Raw genomic sequence first — 18,360 nt, forward strand, 5'->3', positions numbered from 1 at the left:
AAATGTGGTCTGTGAACCACCTGTATCAAAACCAAGGGCTTGCATTAGAATAAGGGTTTTATCCAGACCTACTGAACCAGAAACTCTGAAGGTGAAGTCCAGGAATTTACATTTTTCAGAAGCTTCCAGGTAATTCTCACACACACACTCAAGTTTTAGATCCACTGGGGTAGATGATGAACTTCTAAGTTTCCATTAACAACCAATTCTTGGTGTAGTGCAGCAGACAGACAGGAACTTTGAAGTAAGACAAGCAGACTGGAATGCTTAATATTTAAGCCCAGGATGGGGGTAAAAAAATCTATCCAATGCAAAGAAGAAAGACAAAAAGAAGCATAAAATGTATAGTGTTAAGGCTTGGAGGTGGTTCATCCCATCAAAACTCATGTTGAAATTTGATCCCCAATGTGGCAGTGTTGGGAGGTGGGGCTTGGTGGGAGGTGTTTGGGCCGTGGGGGCGGATCCCTCATGAATAGATTAATGCGGCCGGGCGCGGTGGCTCACGCCTGTAATCCTAGCACTCTGGAAGGTAGAGGAGGGTGGATTGCTTGAGGTCAGGAGTTCAAAACCAGCCTGAGCAAGAGTGAGATCCCGTCTCTACTGTAAATAGAAAGAAAACTAATTGGCCAACTAATATATATAGAAAAAATTAGCCGGGCATGGTGGTGCATGCCTGTAGTCCCAGCTACTCGGGAGGCTGAGGCAGGAGGATTGCTTGAGCCCAGGAGATTGAGGTTGCTGTGAGCTAGGCTGACGCCATGGCACTCACTCTAGCCTGGGCAACAAAGCAAGACTCTTTCTCAAAAAAATAAATAAATAAAAAATAAAAGAGAAACTGAAATCAAAATGACAAAGAAAAATTGAAAATAAAAGATAAAAAAGAACAATAGAAAAATATGAACCAAAAGAAACAGGAGGAAGAATCTTAGTATTTGGCAATGTAGAATATACAGCAAAAAGTACCGCTTCAGTCTCCAAACCTCCAGGCCACCACCGCCCGACACCTGTCCCTGCCGGGTCCAGGAACTGGGTGGGCACCACGGCCTGAGCTCCACCTACCCCACCCCACACTGCCCACCTCCCCTGCCTCCGTGGAAAAATTGCCTTCCATGAAACCAGTCCCTGGTTCCAAAAGGGTTGTGGACCGCTGTGTAAGGGACAAAAAAGGATGTTATATGCTAATAAAATGAACAATAGAGCAAGAAGATACAACCATCAAAAACGTGTATGTATTTAATAATACAGCCTCAATATATGCAAAGGAACAACTGGAAAAACTGCAGGGAGAAATAGATAAATCAAGTTAAAAGATTTTAACACACACCTTTCAGAAATTGATAAATCAAGCATTTATAAAATATACATACTGAAAATGTTAATACAATTAATAAGCTCAAGCTATCAAGTGTGTGAGTGTATATATATATATATATAGAGAGAGAGAGAGAGAGAGAACTCTATAACCTAAGGAATAGTTTAATAATAACTATTAGGTTGAACTATGTGAAAATGTCAATGTTTGACCATTTTTGACCTATAAAAATGACAGTTTCATATTATTCCTATACCTATACCTCATAGGTTCATACCTCATACCACTTATTTATATTTGATATTATATTTATATTTTATAAATGCTTGATTTATTAATTTCTGAAAGATGTGTGTTAAAATCTTGTATGTGTGTGTTAATGTCACTTATTTGTTTTTTCTTCTTCTTTTTTATTTTAGCGTATTATGGGGGTACAAGTGTTAAGGTTACATATATTGCCCATGCCCCCTTTCCCCCTCGGGTAAGAGCTTCAAGCGTGTCCATCCCCCAAATGTTGCACATCTTATTCATTGTGGTTGTATATACCCATCCCCTCATCCCCCCTCCCACCCTCCCGACACCTGATAAATGTTACTCCTATATGTCCACTTAGGTGTTGATCCGTTAATACCAATTTGCTGGTGAGTACATGTGGTGCTGGTTTTTCCATTCTTGAGATACTTCACTTAGCAGAATGGGCTCCAGCTCTATCCAGGAATATACAAGAGGTGCTATATCACCATTGTTTCTTAAAGCTGAATAGTACTCCATGGTATACATATACCACATTTTATTAATCCACTCATGAATTGATGGGCACTTGGGTTGTTTCCATAGCTTTGCGATTGTGAATTGTGCTGCTATAAACATTCGAGTGCAGGTGTCTTTTTCATAAAGTGACTTTTGATCTTTTGGGTAGATGCCCAGTATTGGAATTGCTGGATCAAATGATAGAGCTACTTGTATCGCTTCGAGGTATCTCCATATTGCTTTCCACAGAGGTTGAACTAATTTGCAGTCCCACCAGCAGTGTAGGAGTGTTCCGCTCTCTCTGCATCCACGCCAGCATTTATTTGGGGACTTTTTTTTTTTTTTTTTTTTGAGACAAGAGTCTCGCTTTGTTGCCCAGGCTAGAGTGAGTGCCAGCTCATAGCAATGTCAAACTCCTGGGCTCAAGCAATTCTGCTGCCTCAGCCTCCCGAGTAGTTGGGACTACAGGCATGAGCCACCATGCCTGGCTAATTTTTTCTATATGTATTAGTTGGCCAATTAATTTCTTTGTATTTATAGTAGAGACGGGGTCTTGCTCTTGCTCAGGCTGGTTTCGAACTCCTGACCTCAAGCAATCCGCTCGCCTCGGCCTCCCAGAGTGCTAGGATTACAGGCGTGAGCCACCGCGCCCAGCCTAAAATTATATATTTGATGAGTGCATTATTGTGGGATTTTACTATGCTTATCAGGGATTCCCTGAATGCTTATAACATAGTAGCACTGTATTTTTTTATTTTATAACTTTTGATTACTACAAGTGTTTTGGTTGACTATTAAAAGCTTTTATCAGGCTGAAACTAATTAAAATTCACGCAGGGGGAAAAAGAAGGGGAAGACATACAAAGGTGAAAAATTCCATCCAGAGAATATTAACCCTATTGTATCCATGATCGCTTGTTACTCAGCAAGCTTAGAATTCTTTGTTTGGTTTTTTCTTTGTTAAATTTCTTGGTGTGTTGGGGCAGTCTTCCTTCCTTGCACAAACAGACATGTGGCCCTGCTCTAGTATTGTTAGGCGCTCCCCTGAACACACAAGAATGAGGTTCTGGGGAGCTGCATGGAGGTGCCAGACTACAGAGGGACAGTGGTCAGTTATTGGTTTCGTTTCTATGTGTCTGTCCACATCCTCCCGAGTCTGAGTTCCCGCTGGATCCCTAAAACTGGATCTGAGATGGGCAGTCTAAGAGGCCAGTGCTTGCTGAGAGCAGGAGAGCTAGAGTTTTTGGATCAGGGTCTTGCCTTGTGGCTGCTGGTTGTCACATTTGTCTTCGATGAAATAGTCAAGCACTAAGCTGATTGCCAGGTCTGGGGTGACTTGTGGCATAGACTGGAGGAAGGCCTCAATCTGTTCACCACCTGTCTCTCTGGCCTTACCTGTTACTTCCGACCTCCCCGGTAACTTCTGGGCTCTGTTTTTTACCCAGAAGGCAAAATTATAGTTTTCCAAATATGGCCTGAAGTTTCCTGCCATAGCTGCTGCCCCATAGTTTTGCAATCAGAGGTGCTCAGTAAATACTTCTTAACTTTGAAAGCTTTTGTCATGTTAGAGCTGGCCAGGCCATCTTCCAAAGAGGTCTCATCTTCTCCTGCCGACCACACTTTAGGTACTAAGTGGTCTTGCTCACCTCTCTGTACAATTGACATGAGCTAAATTCTGTCACTGCAAATACTCTCTGAGAACATAGGCATGAGGAAAGCATATTCACTTACTCCAGCCTAGACCAAAGATCCCTTTGGTACTTGAGGTAATTTCCTTACTTACCTAATGTCAAGGCCTAATAAATGCAGTTTCCACAAGTACGTTTACTTACTGAAAGCTAGGATTACAACATGCATCTTAGGAAAAATTTGCATGGCTATAGAAGCTGTACCTTTTGTCCTAATTGTTTAATATTAAATGTTGTAGGCCAAGCACTGTGGCTCACGCCTGTAATCCTAGCACTCTGGGAAGCCGAGGCAGGTGAATTGCTTGAGGTCAGGAGTTCGAAACCAGCCTGAGCAAGAGTCAGACCCCGTCTCTACTAGAAATAGAAAGAAATTAATTGGGCAACCGATATATACAGAAAAAATTAGCCGGGCATGGTGGCACATGCTTGTAGTACCAGCTACTCGGGAGGCTGAGGCAGCAGGATTGCTTGAGCCCAGGAGTTTGAGGTTGCTGTGAGCTAGGCTGACGCCACAGCATGCACTCTAGCCTGGGCAACAAAGCAAGACTCTGTCTCAAAATAATAATAGTAATAATAATATTAAATGTTGTATAAATCATTGGATATCAACTTGTAAATAATATATTTATTATGGATGCTTTTTGCAAACCTTGGTATCTCCACAGAAAGAATTCAGGAAATACCAAATGTTTGAGTCTTGGAGAGTGCCATGTCTGTCCCAAAACTTGTTATGGTTTCCACATGCATACACTACTTATTTCTGTTAATGCTACTCTTTTTTTTTGAGACAGGGTCTTGCTTTTTCACCCAGGCTGGAGTGCAGTGGCCCAACCATAGCTCACTACAACCTTGAACTCCTGGGCTCAAGGGATCCTCCCACCTCAGCCTCCTGAGTAGCTAGGACTACAGGCGAGTACCACCACACCTGACTAATTTTTTAATTTTTTTGTAAAGACAGGATTTCACTATGTTGCTCAGGCTGGTCTTGAACTTCTGGCCTCAAGAGATCCTCCCACCTCAGCCTCCCAAAGTGCTGGGAGTATAGGCATGAGCCTCCTTGCCCAGCGTATTATTTTTCTTTTAAAAAAATGATTTTCATTTTATTGGAGAAAAGGAATCCAAAACTTCTCCAATTTCTAATGTAATATATCCAGAGGGAAGAAAAAGGTAAATATGGATTATTGAATTCCTCTGGCCCCTTTTCCCTCAAACCCACACTTGGGTTCCAAAGGGCAATTATTTCTCTTAGCTTCTTGCTGATTATATAGGTCAGGAGGGTAATAAGGTCGTTTATCTGAAGGATTTTCATCTAGTGTATTTCTAATATTCTTGCCCCACTCCTGACCACTCAAATCATTATCACACTGAGACCAGCATCTCTCCCCTACCACCAAAGAAAATGATGAAACAAAGGTAATTTGAGCCTGAACTTTCTGCTCCCAAATTTATCATCTTCCCAGAGCATAGGACTGTATTGCTTTCGTCCTTTAAACCAGTAATGACTCAGTAATAAGTTTAGCTCTCTAAACAAATGATGGCTCAGTAATAACGAGTATCATATATTTACTGTTAACTCAGTGGATAAACCTTCAAGGTGCTAAACTCCTTTTGGTGTAGCAATTTATTACATATCTTTTCAAAAACCTTATTATTAAATGCAGAGATTGCCCATGGCAGAATCGAGAGAACAAGGTACTATCCTAGTAAAAGTGAATGCCATAGTATAATAAATTATTAGGAAGATGCTGTGTTAGATCCATATATTTTACTGTGAAAAATGAAATATTTGGGCCAGGCGCAGTGGCTCACGCCTGTAATCCTAGCACTCTGGGAGGCCGAGGCGGGTGGATTGCTCGAGGTCAGGAGTTCAAAACCAGCCTGAGCAAGAGCGAGACCCCATCTCTACTATAAATAGAAAGAAATTAATTGGCCAACTAATACATATAGAAAAAATTAGCCGGGCATGGTGGCGCATGCCTGTAGTCCCAGCTACTCAGGAGGCTGAGGCAGAAGGATTGCTTGAGCCCAGGAGTTTGAGGTTGCTGTGAGCTAGGCTGACGCCATGGCACTCACTCTAGCCTGGGCAACAAAGCGAGACTCTGTCTCAAAAAAAAAAAAAAGGAATATTTGATCAATTGGCTAAACTGGTATTTCCTTCCTGAAAGATTTTCCTGGTACTTCTTTGGAGTCCACAGCATAGAGAAAATCTGAAACTTTTATTTTTTTATTTTATTTTATTTTTATTTTTTTGAGACAGTCTCGCTTTGTTTCCCAGGCTGGAGTGAGTGCCGTGGCATCAGCCTAGCTCACAGCAACCTCAAACTCCTGGGCTCAAGGGATCCTCCTGCCTCAGCCTCCTGAGTAGCTGGGACTACAGGCATGTGCCACCATGCCCGGATAATTTTGTTCTATATATATTAGTTGGCCAATTAATTTCTTTTTTTATTTTTAGTAGAGATGTGGTCTCGCTCTTGCTCAGGCTGGTTTCGAACTCCTGACCTTGAGCAATCTGCCCGTCTTAGCTTCCCAGAGTGCTAGGATTACAGGCATGAGCCACCGTACCCGGCCTGAAACTTTTAGAAATAACCTCAGATCAAGTTATGTTCAGTAAGTATATGGGGTAGGATAATAATTTTGAGATGCCAATCTATACCTTTATTCCCCTGGTATTTTCCCATTTCCCTTCCCAGCCTTCAAGCGGATATCCCAATCTGGGTTTATTTTCTTGGTGAAGCGATGAGGTGGGGCAGAAAGCTGAAATAGCCCTCAGGCTTTTGTTTCTGAAAGCTTAAGCCCCAGGAGGGAGAGGATTTGAGCCACAGGCGACATCTTGGGCAAAGGCAGAAGGCCCCTGGGTGGGGTGGCAGACGAGCAGGGTGGCTGCTTGGGCTTTCAGGCAACCTGGCTGGGAGGCAGGGCTGTTCCTAGACATGTGGCTGTGGGCTGCGGCCAGGTCCCAAGTCACAAACTGGAGGCCACTGGGCTGGATCTGATCTGCAGGCAGGCTTTGGCCATGTGAATTTCAGTCATTCAGTATTAAAATCCAGGCAATTTCTCATGAAAATCCAGACTTGGGGCTTCGCTTGAATAATTGGCAGATTTGGCCATACTGGGTTCAGTCTATCATGACATCAGTAGCTGCCTGCTTGGATATAGAATGAAGGCTCTGGCCTGCTGCAGTCCCCACCAGTCCCTCCTTTGTCACTATGCTGAGGGTAAGGATTCGTTGTCATTCATCAGAACACTTGCACTGCTGTTTTCTAGGCAATAGAGGAATTCCTTACAACAGGAAGGAATGTGCTAAAGAAAGAAAAAAAATTAAAATAAAAAAAATTAAAGAAAAAATTATTAAAATTTATTTTTAAAAAAATAAAAAATAAGGCCGGGCGCGGTGGCTCACGCCTGTAATCCTAGCACCCTGGGAGGCCGAGGCAGGTGGATTGCTCAAGGTCGGGAGTTCGAAACCAGCCTGAGCAAGAGCGAGACTCCGTCTCTACTAAAATTAGAAAGAGGCCGAGACTCCGTCTCTACTAAAATTAGAAAGAGGCCGGGCATGGTGGCTCACGCCTGTAATCCTAGCACTTTGGGAGGCCGAGGCGGGCGGATTGCTCAAGGTCAGGAGTTCGAAACCAGCCTGAGCGAGACCCCGTCTCTACCAAAAATAGAAATAAATTAATTGACCAACTAAAAATATATATACAAAAAATTAGCCGGGCATGGTGGCACATGCCTGTAGTCCCAGCTACTCGGGAGGCTGAGGCAGTAGGATCACTGAGCCCCGGAGATTGAGGTTGCTGTGAGCCAGGCTGACGCCACGGCACTCACTCTAGCCTGGGCAACAAAGTGAGACTCTGTCTCAAAAAAAAAAAAAAAAAAGAAAGAAATTAATTGACCAAATAAAAATATATATAGAAAAAATTAGCCGGGCATGGTGGCGCATGCCTGTAGTCCCAGCTACTGGGGAGGCTGAGGCAGTAGGATCACTTGAGCCCAGGAGATTGAGGTTGCTGTGAGCTAGGCCGACGCCACAGCACTCACTCTAGCCTGGGCAACAAAGTGAGACTCTGTCTCCAAAAAAATAAATAAATAAAAATAAAAAATAAAATAAAGGAATGTTCCTCTTTATCCAAGATTTTTTTCCATAAATGGGGAAACAAAAGATAGACTAAAGATGGCTGATATTGAAGGAAACACGGGAGCTGGTGTAATCCTTTGTGAAAGTGCAGACTGTTCCTGTGTGTTCAGTAGGCACACTGCCCGGTCCGCTCACGAACCCTCCTTGCCGGCTCCCCGTAGGCATCTGCATCATAGCCTTGTCCTAGGCAGCCTTGCAAAGAGATGACCTTGTCCCCTGTTGGGCATGGCAGAGCCTCAGCCTGCAGGGCATGGTGAGCGCGTGATGAATGGCCCTGCAAGGCGAGGCAGAGGCCTGGAGCGCAGAAGCCCCTGGAAGTCCCCTGAGGTTGAGGTGGACTCCAAAACGCTGGGATTCAAAATAGTAAGCAAATTATAAAAATCAATCGTTATTTCATACACACAAATGTGTGAACTGAGATTTATTTGCAGGCACTATCTATTCTTTCTTGCCAGCTTAGGTACTTAGCCCAGGGCTCTAGTGGCACCGAATGCACACGCGGCGGAGGCTACTACTAGATCCTGTCCTGGAGAAGGAGGGCAGGACTCACTGTTCCTTCCTTATGGGTGGGGTGAGGAGAACGTGGTTTGGGGACTGTCACATTTTAGACATGTTTTAGAATGATGCAGTGGTATTTGTTTAACTTTCTGGGTGGAGTGTGAATTTAAAGTGGTGTTCTATGGGTGTCTTCCAGGACAGCATTGAGGATTGTCATATGAACCTTTTTGCTTTTGCTGCTAAACTAGAACTGTGTTTTGGGGTTGGTTTTTGTTTGTTTGTGTTATTTTTGTATGAATGGAAAAAAATATCAAAACCCCGTTAATGACTCTGGGCTAGTTATTAATATTTCCACATTTTACTGAGCCAGGCAAGGTGGCTCATGCTCGTAATCCTAGCACTCTGGGAGGCTGAGGTGGGAGGACTGCTTGAGCTCAGGAGTTCGAGACCAGCCTGAGCAACCAGCCAGACCCCATCTCTACTAAAAAGTGACAAATTAGCCAGGATTTGTGGTACACACCTGTATAGTCCCAGCTACTCAGGAGGCTGAGACAGGAGGATTGCTTGAGCCCAGGAGTTTGAGGTTGCTGTGAGCTAGGCTGATGCCACGGCATTCTACTCAGGGCAAGAGAATGAGACTGTGTCCACAAAAAAAAAAAAAAAAATTTACTCACCTCCTTCGTAACCAATAAAAATAACAGCTACCCTTTACTGAACTAACCTATGCCAGCCACCGTACCAGTGCTGCCTCGTTTATAACTACCCTGTGGGGTGGGGCTGCCCCATGAATAAGGAGATGGAGGCTAGAAGCTTAAGCAACTTCCTCAGATCACATACTCAGGACATGTTGGAGCCTGGATTCAAATCCAGGTCTGTTGGACTTCATAACCTCAATACTGTACAGCTAGCAAGTGCCACAGCATTTGCCACCACTGCTATCTGCAGGACAACCACAGGGCTAGAGGGATGAAAATATGAATGCAAATGGCCAAGTCCATGCAGAGCAGCAAAGTTAAATTAGTCACATTCATTAGGGGAAAAAAGTGAAGGCAGAATTCTGCAGTGCCTGGCACATATTGCTTGCAATAATTAGCTGGTAAGTGAAGGAAGGAATTACAAACCACGTAATCCCTCTGGACATTTATTTTTGTCATCTGTGTAAAAATGGGGTGGACCCGCTCCACTTCTCTTAAGTCTGTGATCAAGGGCAAACAGGGTGACAAAATTTGAAAACACTATTGTTATGGACTAAATGATGTGTTCATTCGCTTTGGGAGAGAACTAGGATTAGGGGAGGTTATGAGGGTAAACACTCATGGGATTAGGACCCTTATAAAAGAGCAGACACCAAGCTGGGCGTGGTGGCCTGTAGTCCCATCTACTAAGGAGTCTGAGGTGGGAGGATCACTTGAGCCCAGGAGTTCCAAGCTACAGGAAGACCCTGTTTCTTAAAAAAAAAAAGAAGAGAGACATCAGAGTAGTTTCCTCTTGTGAGGACAGGGCAAGAAGGCAGCCATCTGCAAACCAGGAAGAGAGCCCTCACCAGAAGCTGACCATGCTGGCACCTGATCTCAGGTTCCCAGATTCCAGAACTAGAAGAAATTTTCTCTTTCTCTCTCTCTCTTTCTCTCTCTCTCTCTCTTTCTCTCTCTCTCTCCTTCCTTCCTTCCTTCCTTCCTTCCTTCCTTCCTTCCTTCCTTCCTTCCTTCCTTCCTTCCTTCCTTCCTTCCTTCCTTCCTTCCTTCCTTCCCTCCTTTCTTTCTCTCTCTCTTTCTTTTCTTTTTCTTTTTTCTTTTCCTTTTTTATTTTTTATTTTTTTGAGATAGGGTCTTGCTCTGTCACCCAGGCTGGAGTGCAATGGCCTGATTATAACTCACTCCAACCTTGAACTGCTGGGCTGAAGGTATCCTCTTGCCTTAGCCTCTGGAATACTGGGTACCACCATCCCAGCTAATTTTTTAAAAAATTTTTGTAGAGACAAGGTCTTGCTATGTTGCCCAGGTTGGCATCAAACTCTTGGCCTCAAGCAACCCTCCCACCTCAGCCTCCTACAGTGCTGGGATTACAGGTGTGAGCCACCTTGCCTGGCCAATTTCCATTGTTTAATCCACCAGTTTATGGTATTTTGTTATGGTAGCCTAAGCAGACTACAAAAAGTATGGAAATAGGAAGGCTGAACAAAATTTTACAGCTGTGTGATATTATTATTGCAGAGTTGGTATAGTATGAGCCTGCCATGAATTAGCTACCTGCCTTTGGGTCTTTCGCTTATAGCATATGTGATGCAGAGACAATTCAAGAAGGCACCATTCACTATAGACTGGGAATAGTTCTGCTCTTAACCTTTGACCCTTTGCTCTTCATCTATACAAAGGGCAAGGGGAAGGGGACAATGATATCTAACAACTCATTTATTCTTTCGGTGAACGCTTGTTGAGAATAGTCTATGTCCCAGGCACAGTGCCAGGCACTTGGAGCTACAGTGGCCAGACATGGTCATGCCCTCTAGGAGTTTATGTTCTAGTTGGGGAGATAGAAAAATAAAAATGCAATTGCAGCTTCATGAGAGCAGGACCTCTGTATTAGTCTGCTTGGGCTGTCATAACAAAATACCACAGACCGGGTGACTTAAACAATAGAAATTTTTCTCACAGTTCTAGAGGCTGGAAGTCCTAGGTGCTGGCAGGAGTGCTTTCTCCCAAGGCCCCTCTCTCTGGCATGCAGATGGCTGCTTTCCCACTGTGGTCTCACAGGGCCTTTCCTCTCTGCCTGCTTGTGTCCTAATTGCCCCTTCCTTTTTTTTTTTTTTTTTTTTTGAGACAGTGTCTCACTTTGTTGCCCAGGCTAGCGTGAGTACCGAGGCCTCAGCCTAGCTCACAACAACCTCAAACTCCTGGGCTCAAGCGATTCTACTGCCTCAGTCTCCCGAGTAGCTGGGACTATAGGCATGCGCCACCATGCCTGGCTAATTTTTTGTATACATTTTTAGTTGGCCAATTAATTTCTTTCTATTTATAGTAGAGAGAAGGTCTAATTCTTGCTCAGGCTGCTTTCGAATTCCTGACCTTGAGCAATCCACCCCGCCCTGGCCTCCCAGAATGCTAGGATTACAGGCATGAGCCACCGTCAGGCCTAATTGCCCTTTCTTATAAGGACACCAATCCTATTGGATTAGGGCCCCACCTTTATGATTTCAATTAACTTCAATTACTTCCTTAAGGGGCTTATCTCAAAATATATTCTGAGGTGTACTGGGGGTTAGGATTTCAACATATGAATTTTGGGGGGACACAAGTCAATCATAACAGTCTCTATGACAGAGAAAGAAAAAGCTGCCATTGTAATGCAGAGTAAGGCCTGGAACTCAGCCTTGGGTTACCTGAGGCCCCTTGAGAAAAGGGCCCAAACTGCTAAGGACCAAAGGATGAGGCTGGAGGGAGGGGGGTGATCATTTGTATGAATTCTGTGAAACACAAACGTTGTATATTTCACTCCCCATGATCTTTGATTTTTTTTTTTATTTTGGCATATTATGGGGGTACAGATTTTAAGGTTTCAATAAATGCCCATTTCCCCCCTCCCCCCACAAGTCTGAGTCTCCATCATGACCATCCCCCAGATGGTGCACATCTCACTCATTATGTATGTATATACCCGCCCCCTTCCCCCCTGATTTTTTTTTTTTAACCTCTGTAGCCTTTGGTGGGAATAATTAAGAAAGAGGAACCCAAAAGGAGCCTTGGGCAAGCCACCTTTCTTTTAGCCTTGGTATCTTTATTGGTAGAACCAGGCAGTTGACATCTATTGTTTCTCAGGCCCTAATGTGTCAGGATTCTAGGGAAATCTTAGATATATGCACAGTTACCTCTTAAAATACGTTAACACTTCGAAACTTGGAGAAAGGGGCCTCGTATTCTGTAGCCTAATGACATATTGACTTTCAGGTAATTTTTTACCAGGATTTCTTCTCTTCCTTTTTTTTCTGCTTAAGCCATAAAAATATGTGGAGGAAGAGGGGATAGGAGACCTGTGTGAATCTGAGCTCCCACTCCAGCTCAGCATGACCTAGCTACGAGGGGTGACTTTTGTTTTTGAGGCCACGGCCATGACTCTTTTAGTCTGTGGGAGGAGGAAAAGGCTACACAAAAGCAATAGACACTTACTTTGGGGAAAAAAATAAAATGAAACATTACACATATGAAAAAGTAAAAGTCCCTTTTTCTTCTCTACGATATTCTATCGTATATAACTCAGGGTTGACCACGGTTACCCCCACATTTCCCAGACCTTTCCTATTTACCCCCAGATACATGTACATACATGTTTTTTCTTTTTTTACACAAATGGCATTACACTATATATTAAATCTTAATTTTCTTCTTTTACTCGACAATATGTTGCATTCTTCTACATCCATGAAAAAGATCACCTTCCTTCTTTCTAAAGCTTACATAGTATTCCATAGCTGGTATTATTTATTTAACTATTTTCTAATCTCTCTCCAATGTTTTTGCTATCATGAATGATCCTGCAATGAACATCCTCGTATATGTAACCTTGACTGAATATTTCACCTGACGGATTCCTAGAAGTGGGATTCCTGGATCTTGAGTTCATTTCTATGACATGTTTCACGAAGAACATATTTTGGGCAAGTCACATAAGGCTAATTAAAACATACCATCTCATTTATAGAGTCTTTCGATCCACAGCAAAAAATAATTTTTTTAAAAATCGGTCAATTGCTAGAGCAGTATGTCTCCTCTTTCTTCTTTAATGGGCTCTGATTGGCTGGGCTCTGACTGCTCCCAGCTTCCTGCCTGTCGCTGCAGCTGTGTGATCAGTGTGGGATGCCTGACTGCAGGCCCTTGGGCACCCCTCTGGGTGCAGGGGCCCTGGTGGCTACAGCGCCTCCAGTCAGCAGTCTGGGTTCAGAATGAGCTACAGTTCAGATTGGCACTTGTTTTCTCAAGGGCTTGAAATTGAGAGTGGAATTGCAGCAGTTTTCACTCTCCCTAATATACCTTTTTGCAGAATCCTATTGTGCAAACCAGATATCCAACTAAAATCAGATCCTAATGGCTGTGTTCAGTGCTTAAAATCTCAAGCTGCTGTAAATTATTAAGTAGTGCTCCTACACATAAGGAAAATGCCCAGCACAAATTCCCTGTAAATTTACATTCAAACCTCTTTTTTTTTTCACACTGGATCGTAGGGTATCATTTACCTGCTCTTCAGTCCACTAAAGGTAGTTTTTGTTTTCTTTTTTCCTCACACACAGGGGTTAAACCTTGAAGCGGCATCTTCTTTTAGGTCCTATTTAATACAGTTAATACAACCTCTCTCGCCCCTCTTTTTCTCTGTTGTGAGTGTTCACAGAATCTGGATCTGCCAACTACTTCTGTTTGAAGTTGAATACTTGGCAAAATTATACATCCAGCAGGCAAGAAATAAAGTGGAAATGTCTCAAAAGTAACAGTGAAATCTGCTGCGTTGTTTTAAGATTTAACTACTGAAAAAAAAAGTACTACTAAATATTGTCTTGGCACGTATAAATATATTTTAGCAATGATAAAAACCTTTAGAGTAACAGTTCAGATATCTGAAACTTAATGTCTGTCTGCCACTCTTATATATATTTACATCATATATATGTATCCCACTATTAAATGCTGTGTAATTTTCCATTTGAGTTTAGTGTTTTATTTGAGTGTTTTATATGGCCAAGTAGCCAAATTTCCCTCTGCTGCATGTTATTCAGGTAAAATTGAAAATGGGTTGACTAGATCAATTGCAGCAGCTCTAACTTGAAATCTTGAAAAACACATTTCTAATTAAGAATTTTGAAATCTAGCAGACCGCCGAAAACCAGGTTATTTTTTTTCAAATCTTTATCGTTATAAACCATGAACTACTACTGACTTCTTAGGGTTGTACTGGGCAGGGTTTGTCCTTTTTATACCTCATTCCTGTCCCCATCTTCTATCATGTTTATTTACATTTCCTAAGGCATCACTTTATCCAATAGCACTTTCAGAATTAAACTTTAAAAAATTAGATATAACTATGCCAATACATTTATTTTCACCTTTATCCATTATTTTCCCTTTCCCTTATTAAGAAAAGAAAACCCCATGTACATATGCAAAATCTTTTGAAGGTAGGTAATTTCCTTTCCTAGGTAGTAATGACTTCTATTTCCGTTAATAAATTATTTGAAACAGCTTGTTTTGTTAAGTAGATTGATCTAGTTATGCAAATGTTAAATACTTAAGTTTCCAAGGTCAGTTTGAGCTTCCTGAAAGCTGTGTTTTGAAAGGTCAGCTAAGACAGGTAAGCATGGCCTTGGACACTATTTATTAATAAAATTATTGTATTTGACAAACATTATGAACAGAGAAATGCTAATTTCTATTATTTATTTCTATAGTTTTATTATTTCATGTCTCTTTAATTACATACCTGAGTGTGTCACTGTAAATAACTGGCGAAAGATAAATCCCTTCACAGCACGCATTTAATCTAGTCCTCTTTCCAAAAATTTAACAAGTTCATATTACATTCTTAAAGCACTACAGCAAAGTGATTTAAATACAAGATGAGCTTAAATGCTACTCTTAACTGTTCCTAACTCTTCTACTGGGAAATCCTAGAAAACTGAACTAATGAAATGCAACTTCTACTTTTAAAATTCTAATTATAACTGTCACATTAAATTGAAGGTGAGAATAAAACTGCTGTATCTGTTAACTAAGTCAACCGACGTACAGTATCCTACGTGTTATTTAACGTGCAAGTGTAAAAGTCAAGTTCTCGGCAGAATTCGAAGTGCCTCCACTCAGTCTTCCGAGAATGTATAAATTAACCATTCTCCCCCAAGCAGTCCTCCTCCCTTTTCCCCTCCTCCCTATTTTAAATGTAGATAGGGCGACCCAAGTCTTTTGAATTTGAAGGGCTGCTATCTCAGCCCCATTCTTTTCATCAACCTTTTTTGAATGACACTGAGCACGTATAGATTCTTTTATAAAAGCGCCCCCCCCCCCATGCAGGGCTCGTTTCCCCAGGCTGCTTGCTACTTTTGCATAGCAATTAGTACTGACTTCTCAAAGTCAGCAATCCAAATACAGGACGAGAATGTTCCACAGAGTTCCTCAAAGGTCTTAGATAACTGAACCCTGTGCCTTTTGATTTCAAACTCGAAGGGGAGGAACTTGCATTATTACTAAATTCCCAATCGGAGTGGTGTGGAGGATACGGTAATCCCAAACTATACGTTAATTCAAACCCTCGCCTCGATGGGCAGCCAGGAGCCAGCATATGCCTTCTTTTAAAAATCTATTCTACCTATTCACTGACCGCGCAGGGCTGGGCCACATGGTCCTCCCTTGCAGCCAGTCAGCTGTGAGCAGCAGATGGGACCATTTGCATTTTTCTTTTTATACTTTCTTCAATCGGCAAATTAAAGGATTTTAAAAAAATTTACATTCTCATTGTTTGCCTAAAATACAAACGTGGCTTTTGAATTGGGCTTCCCTGACTCTCACCCAGCCCCTCCCCCCAACCACTGGGACTCGAGAAAATACCCGAGAGGAAGGTTCGCTATTTATCAAGTGGGGATCTACTGTCCGGGCGCCGGGGGTAGACAGAACCAGCCTTTATTGAGTTGGTGGCTCGTGTTTTCCTATTTTAAGCGCTCGGCGCAGATACCCCGTGGGTTTGTATTTGTGGCGCGCAGGTCTGTGAGAGCGCGCGCTTCGGAATCGCTCGCTCCGCAGCTTCCAGCCCCAAAACTTCGGTTCCAAGTACGAGGCAGATTTTTAGCTCCTAGCTTTACCACAGAGGGCGGCCACCCTGCCGGGGGAGTGGCCAGAGCCAGCGTTTCCCAGCGCCCGGGTCGCTCTCCCGCGTCCCGCCAGACTCCATGCCGCCCCGTGGGGCCGGAGGGGCCGCCCGGGCCGCGCGCCCCGTGCCTTTGTGGCGGGCGCGGCGCGGGAACACCGGCCTGGGGGCCGGGGCCGCAGCCGAGAAGCCACAAATGCGGGAGAGGCGCGGGCGCCAGGAGGAGACGCTCCGCACAGTCGCCGTCCCGCGGGGGGAAAAAAGTAGAAAAAAAGAGGCTTTTCGGGCCAAACTCTCGGGGCTGAGGAACCACGTTTCAGAGAAATGACGCGCGGGGCCAGAACACACGGCGCGCAGGGGACATTGTTCGGCTGCGCGGCCCGGCGCGCCGTGGGTGCGCGGCCGCCGCCCCCCGCCGGGCAGGCGGCGCGGGCCCACGTGGAGCGGCGCGGCGCCGGCCGAGCGCGCCGGGCCGCCCGGGTCCCCGGAGTGCGCGCCCCAGCTCCCTGCCGCGGCCGCTCACGCCCGAGCGCCGCCGCCGGTCCCGCGTGTGCCCCGCTGAGGGGGAGGGGCGGGCGGGGGTGGGGGCGGAGGGGTTGTGGTTCCACTGCAGCGGGGGCTCCTGTGTCCTTGTGCGGAAATGACACACGGAGTCCCGTCACGTCACGCGAGAGCGCAGCGCACGGACACACACAAAGAGAGGGGAAAATACACGGCGCCCGCCCGCCCGCCGCCCCCAGCAACTCCGCGGGCCGCCCCGGCCAGGCCCTCCGCGCGCGGCCCCCACTCCCGGCCCCGCGCCCTGCCCCCACGTGGCGCCCAAACTCGGCGCGGGCCCGCTCTGCAAAGTACAGAACTCGTGTCCCAGGTAAGTGCGGGGCGGATCGAGCCGGCCGCGCGGCGGCGGCGGCTCCGGGGCAGACGGACGGAAGAGTGACTGCAACATCCATGCCGGGGTGGGGGCGGGAGCAGGGGAGGGGACGCGAAGGGGGGCTGCCCTGAGCGCGCCCGCCGGGAGGGGCGCCCACCCCCGCGCAGGGCCGAGCCGCCGGAGCGGGCACCCGGCGCCCACGGGCTCGCCGCGCCCATTGTGCTGCGCGCCCCTTTGTGCCCGCTCGGAACGCGGCGGCTCCATGGCGTTCCGGGGAGCACGCGCGCCGCGCGGGCGGGGGAGACGCGCAGTGGAACGGTCCGCGCCGCCGCGCCACTGCCGTCCCACTCGCGCCGCGCGCCGGCCCCGCACCCCCGCCGCCGCCGCGGTGGAGCGGCCGGGGCCGCCGGAAGGCTCTGCGGTGCCCTCGGCGGCTCGGCGCTCGCGCTCGGCCGGGCTGCGGCGGGGCACGGCTCGGCGTGTGCGAGGGGGTGTCAGAGCAGGGGGCGGGGACTGAAGGGGGATGCAGGCGGCGGGCGCGAGGCCGGAGGAGCCGCCGCTCGGAGGAACGAAGCCTCCGGAGTCCGCAAATGGAGCGAGGAGGCCCGCGGCCGCGGCGGCGGCGGCTGCTGGGAGCGGAGGGGGACGGGCCCCGCCGCCAGGTGGCGCAGCGCTCCCTCCCGGCCGTCCCACGGCGGTTCGCGGTTCTCGCTGCCCGGGAGCTGGAGGCGGGCCGGGCGCCTTGGGTGTGCACCGCGCCTGGCGCGAGGCCTTCCTGGCCGCCGCGGAGCTGGAGCCTGGGGCGCTCGCCGCCCCTCGTGACCGGCCCTTCCCCTCTATTGTAAACCTGCTTTCCCACGCAGACTTTGCCCTCGCCGTAGCGGTGAGTTGTGCAGCACCGATTTGGAGGGCCTGTGTGCTGAAACATGCATATGTCTGTCTGTCTTTCAGCGCATATGTGTGTAGGGATTTATATTTTGACAAAGTGTTTTTACAAAGGCAAAAGAGTTTGACTGCTCAGGTGGCCCATCTGGAAGAATTTTGCAGGTAAAGCCTAACGAATAGGGTTTAAAGAGCTTCAGCGTCACTTTTCTTAAAGTAACTTTTGAATGCTTAACTGCAAAAGTTTAACGCGCCACAGGGCACCGCGGCTTAGAGTGCTAGAAAGCTATGCTGCAGGAAACTGAGGCAAGGAAGTGAGGCTTTAAGGCTAGCTTGGTACATAAACCACAGGGATGGAGAAGATGCTTTTGTTACCTGCTCCCCG

At 46.0% G+C, this 18,360-nt stretch overlaps 1 protein-coding gene across 1 annotated transcript in view; it reads left to right on the forward strand.

Moving 5' to 3' along the window:
* The first annotated feature begins 16,832 nt into the window (after positions 1–16,832).
* Positions 16,833–18,360, forward strand: part of BEND3 (BEN domain containing 3) — a 41,324-nt gene continuing 39,796 nt past the window's right edge. Inside the window, exon 1 of the mRNA XM_012753229.2 lies at positions 16,833–17,090. The gene's annotated coding sequence lies outside the window, so the exon portion shown is untranslated. The remainder of the gene's footprint in view (positions 17,091–18,360) is intronic.

Source organism: Microcebus murinus, chromosome 5 (genome assembly GCF_040939455.1).
Source record: "Microcebus murinus isolate Inina chromosome 5, M.murinus_Inina_mat1.0, whole genome shotgun sequence".
Taxonomy (NCBI): domain Eukaryota; kingdom Metazoa; phylum Chordata; class Mammalia; order Primates; family Cheirogaleidae; genus Microcebus; species Microcebus murinus.